We start from the raw sequence: 4,982 nt of genomic DNA, 5'->3' as shown, positions 1-4,982 counted from the left end.
CTGAACTGAAATCTGCTCTGGTCCTCCTGAACTAACTTCAACCTGGCAGGAGTGTGTGAGAGGCACATGCAATAGCCCCAGAGCTGTGTGGTGACCGGGTGACAGAGGTGGTTGTGGTCCATTTGGGCATTAGTCCATTTTGCTTCCTAATGAGTGAGTAGTGAGCTCCTGTGTCCTTACTTGAGGGCCCTACCCCTGCAGGGTGTGAGAGAAAACTAAAGAGGTGTCTCTGGGCCCAGAGTGGGGGGCAGTGGGATACAGCAGCTTCTTCCCCTCTATACCCTGGTCATTAGTAGGACAGATGGAGGGGCCCTTCTTTATCTGTGATTGTTAACAATTTTGTTTAAGATTTTTTGAGGTATAATTGACCTGTACCACTTTATGAATTTCAGGTGTACCACATCATTTGATATTTGTGTATGTTGTGAAGTGATCACCACAGTAAGTCTAGTTGACATATGTCACCACACCTGGCCCAGATTTACGTTTTTTTTCTTGTGATGAGCACTTTTAAGATCTACTCTCAGCAAACTTCAAATGGGCAATACAGTATTATTAACTATAGTCCCCATACTGTACATTATATTCCCAGGACTTAATTACTTTATAACTAGAAGTTGGTGCCTTTTGTCTCCTTTGACCCATTTCACCACCAACCCTCCCCATGACCCACAATTCTTGAAACCACCAATCTGTTCTCTGTATCTTTGAGCTTGGTTTTTAAATATTTAAAAAATTTTATTTGTAGATTACACATACAAGTAAGATCATATGATATTTGTATTCTTCCATCTGACTTATTTCACTTAGTATAATGCCCTAAAGGCCCGTCCATATTGTTGCAAGTACCAAGATTTCCTTCCTTTTTATGGCTGAGTAATATTCCATTGACTATATATGCCACATTTTTTTTTCAATATATGAAATTTATTGTCAAATTGGTTTCCATACAACACCCAGTGCTCATCCCAAAGGGTGCCCTCCTCAATACCCATCACCCACCTGCCCCTCCCCACATTTTCTTTATCCATTCATTTGTCAATGGACACTCTGGTGGTTCCCATACCTTGGCTACAGTAAATAGTGCTGCAGTGAATCACTTCTCGGCCTTTTGGCTAAGATCAAGTGTAGTATCTGTTTTTATCAGTTTAATAGTGCTGTAGTGAACATAGGGGTGCATGTATCTTTTAGAATTAATGTTTTTGTTTCCTTTGGATAAATTCCAGAAGTGGAATTTACTAGGTCATATGGTACTTCTACTTTAATTTCTTGAGGAACTTCCATACTGTTTTCCACAGTGGCTTTACCAATTTACATTCCCACTGACAGTTCTTGAGGGTTCTCTTTTCTCCCATCCTGGACAACATTTGTTGTTTCTGGTCTTTTTTTTTTTTTTTTTTTTTTTTTTTTTATTGAAGTATAGCTAACATACAATGTTAATAGTTTCTGTTGCACAATGTATTAATTCAATAATTTTATACATTAGTCAGTGTTCATCATAAGTGTAGTCACCATCTGTCACCATACAGTATTACCACAATATTACTACTGACTATATTCCATATGTTGTTATTTTTTATCTCCATGACTTATTTATTTTATAACTGAAAATTTGTACCTCTTAGTCCCTTTTATCTATTTCACCCATCCTCCCACCCAACTTCCCTCTGGCAACCACCAGTTTGATCACAATATTTAAAATTCTTTTTTATTTGTTTTGTATTTTAGATTCCACATATAAGTGAAATCATTTGGTATTTGTCTTTCTCTGACTTTATTTACTTAGAATAATACCCTCTGCGTCCATCCATGTTGTCACAAATGGCAAGATTTCATTCTATTTATTGCTGAGTAGTAATCCGTTGTCTATATATACCACATCTTCTTTATCCATCTTTCGATGAACACTAGGTTGCTTCTGTATCTTGGCTATTGTAAATAATACTGCAATAAACATAAGAGTGCATATATCTTTTTGAATTATATTTTTGGGTTTTTTTTGTTTTTGTTAAATATGAAATTTATTGTCAAATTGGTTTCCATACAACACCCAGTTCTCCTTCCAACAGGTGCCCTCCTCAATGCCCATCACCCACTTTCCCCTCCCTCCCACCCCCCATCAACCCTCAGTTTATTCTCAGTTTTTAAGTATTTTTGTTTTCTTTGGCTAAATACCCAGCAGTGGGTTTACTGGATCATATGGTATTTATATTTTTAATTTTTTGAGGAAGCACCATACTGTTTTCCACAGTGGCTGTACCAATTTACATTCCTAAGAGAGCACAAGGGCTTTCCTCTCCACATCCTTGTCAACACTTGTTACTCTTCTCTTTTTGATTCTAGTCAATTGTACTGGTTTGAGGTAATACCTCATTATGGTTTTGATTTGCTTTTCCTTGATGATTGGTACCATTGATCATCTTTTCAAGTGTCTGTTGGCCATCTGTCATCTTTGAAAAAATGTCTATTCAGGTCCTCTGTCCATTTCTTAAAAAAAATTAATTCTAGTATAATTAAGATATAGTCTTGTATTAGTTTCAGGTGTACAATATAGTGATTCAACAATTTTATACATTACTCAGTGCTCATTGTAAGCGTACTCAATACCCTTCACCTATTTCACCCATCTACCACCCACCTCCCCTCTGGTAACCCTCTGTTTGCTCTCTATAGTTAAGAGTATGTTTTTTGTTTTTTTGTTCATTTGTTTCTTTTTTTTTTTTTTTTAATTTTTTTTTTCAACGTTTATTTATTTTTGGGACAGAGAGAGACAGAGCATGAACAGGGGAGGGGCAGAGAGAGAGGGAGACACAGAATCGGAAACAGGCTCCAGGCTCTGAGCCATCAGCCCAGAGCCCGACGGGGCTCGAACTCACGGACCGCGAGATCGTGACCTGGCTGAAGTCGGACGCTTAACCGACTGCGCCACCCAGGCGCCCCTCATTTGTTTCTTAAATTCCACATATTAGTGAAATCATACAGTATTTGTCTTTCTCTGATGTATTTCACATAGCATTTTGTGCTCTAGATCCATCCATGTTGTTGCAAATTGCAAGATTTCATTTTTTATGGTTGATTAATATTTCATTGTGTATATGTGTATATATATACACACATATGTGTGTATATATATACACACACATATGCATATATGTGTGTGTATATATATGTGTGTGTATATATATATTTACATATATATATTTACATATATTTACATATATATATATATATATATATATATATATATATACACACACACACCTGTTTTTTTACCCATTCATCCATCAGTGGGCACTTGTGTTACTTCCATAACTTGGCTATTGTAAATAATGTTGCAGTAAACATGGCGGTATACATATATTTTTGAATTAGTGTTTTCATATTCTTTGGGTAAATATGCAGTAGTGCAATTACTGGAGTAGTTCTATTTTTAATTTTTTGAGAAACGTCTATACTGGTTTCCATAGTGGCTGTACGAGTTTACATTCCCACCAACACTGCAAGAAGGTTCCTTTTTCTCCACATCTTTGCCAACACTTGATGTTTCTTGTGTTTTTGATTTTAGCCATTCTGACAGGTGTGAGGTAATATCTCACTATGGTTTTGATTTGCATTTCCTTGATGATGAGTGATGTTGAGCCTCTTTTCATGTGTCTGTTGGCTATCTGGATGTCTTCTTTGGAGAAAAGTCTGTTCATGTCTTCTGCCCATCTTTAACTGGATTATGATTTTTTGGTATGCTTTTCTTATGCCCATTTAAAAAAATGTTTATTTACTGAGAGAGACAGAGAGAGCGTGAGCACAAGTGGACAGTAGCAGAGAGCAAGGGAAAGAGAGAATCCCAAGCTGGCTCTGTGCCATCAGTGTAGAGCCTAATGCGGGGCTTGAAGCCATGAACTGCAAGATCATGACCTCAGCCAAAGCCAAGAGTTGGGTGCTTAAAGGACTGAGCCACCCAGGCACCCCTCTTCTGCCTATTTTTAAAAAATACCTTATTTTTTGGGGTGCCTGGGTGGCTCAGTTTGTTGAGTGTCCAGCTTCGGCTCAGGTCATGATCTTATGGTCCATGTGTTCGACCCCCGCATCAGGCTCTGTGCTGACAGCTTGGAGCCTGGAGCCTGCCTTGGATTCTGTGTCTCCCTCTCTCTCTGCCCCTCCCTCACTCATGCTCTGTCACTCTCTGTCAAAAATAACATTAAAATTTTTTTTTAAACATTTTATTTTATTAATTTTTTTTAACCTTTAGTTTTGAGAGAGAGAGAGAGAGAGAGAGAAGGGATGGGTAGAGAGACACACACACACACACACACACACACACACACACACACACACAGAATCTGAATCAGGCTCCAGGCTCTGAGCTGTCAGCACAGAGCCCGACATGGGGCTCAAACTCAAAAACTGTGAGATCCTGACCTGAGCCGAAGTCAAATGCTTAATCTGAGCCACCCAAGCATCCCTTTTGGCCATTTTTAATTGGAATTTGTTTTGTTTTGTTTTGAGTTTTGGGGGCTGAGTTGGACAAGTTCTTCATATATTTTGGGTATTAACCCCTTATTGGATATATCATTTGCAAATATCTTCTTCCCTTCAGTAGGTTGCCTTTTCATTTTGGTGTAGTCCCAGTAGTTTATTTTTGCTTTTTTTCTTTTGCCTGAGGAGACACTGCTAGAAAAAGATGCTAAAGGTGATGTCAGAGAGATTACTGCCTGTATTTTCTTCTAGGAGTTTTATGGTTTCTTTATGGTTCTTTATGATTTCTTCTAGGAGTTTTCAGGGCTCACATTTAGGTCTTTAAACCATTTTGAGTCTAATTTGTGTATGAGTGAGTATGGGTCTAGTTTCACTTTGTTGCATGTAGCTGTCCAGTTGTCTCAGCACCATTATCGAAAGACTGTCTTTTCTCCATTGTATATTTTTGCCTCCTTTGTTGTAGATTAATTGGCTATATAAGCATAGGTTTATTTCTGGGCTATTTTGTT

At 37.9% G+C, this 4,982-nt stretch overlaps 1 non-coding gene across 1 annotated transcript; it reads left to right on the top strand.

The window, feature by feature from the left end:
• Window positions 1-1,095: 1,095 nt before the first annotated feature.
• LOC112849199 (U2 spliceosomal RNA) lies at window positions 1,096-1,291 on the top strand. The gene has a single exon (XR_003222616.1). It is a non-coding gene; the product is annotated as a U2 spliceosomal RNA (small nuclear RNA).
• The last annotated feature ends 3,691 nt before the right edge of the window (window positions 1,292-4,982 follow it).

Source organism: Puma concolor, chromosome C1 (genome assembly GCF_028749965.1).
Source record: "Puma concolor isolate L17-30 chromosome C1, mPumCon1.1.hap2, whole genome shotgun sequence".
NCBI classification, from domain to species: Eukaryota; Metazoa; Chordata; class Mammalia; order Carnivora; family Felidae; genus Puma; species Puma concolor.
The sequence above is the reverse complement of the archived record's forward strand: the minus strand, read 5'-3'. Positions and strand labels throughout refer to the sequence as shown.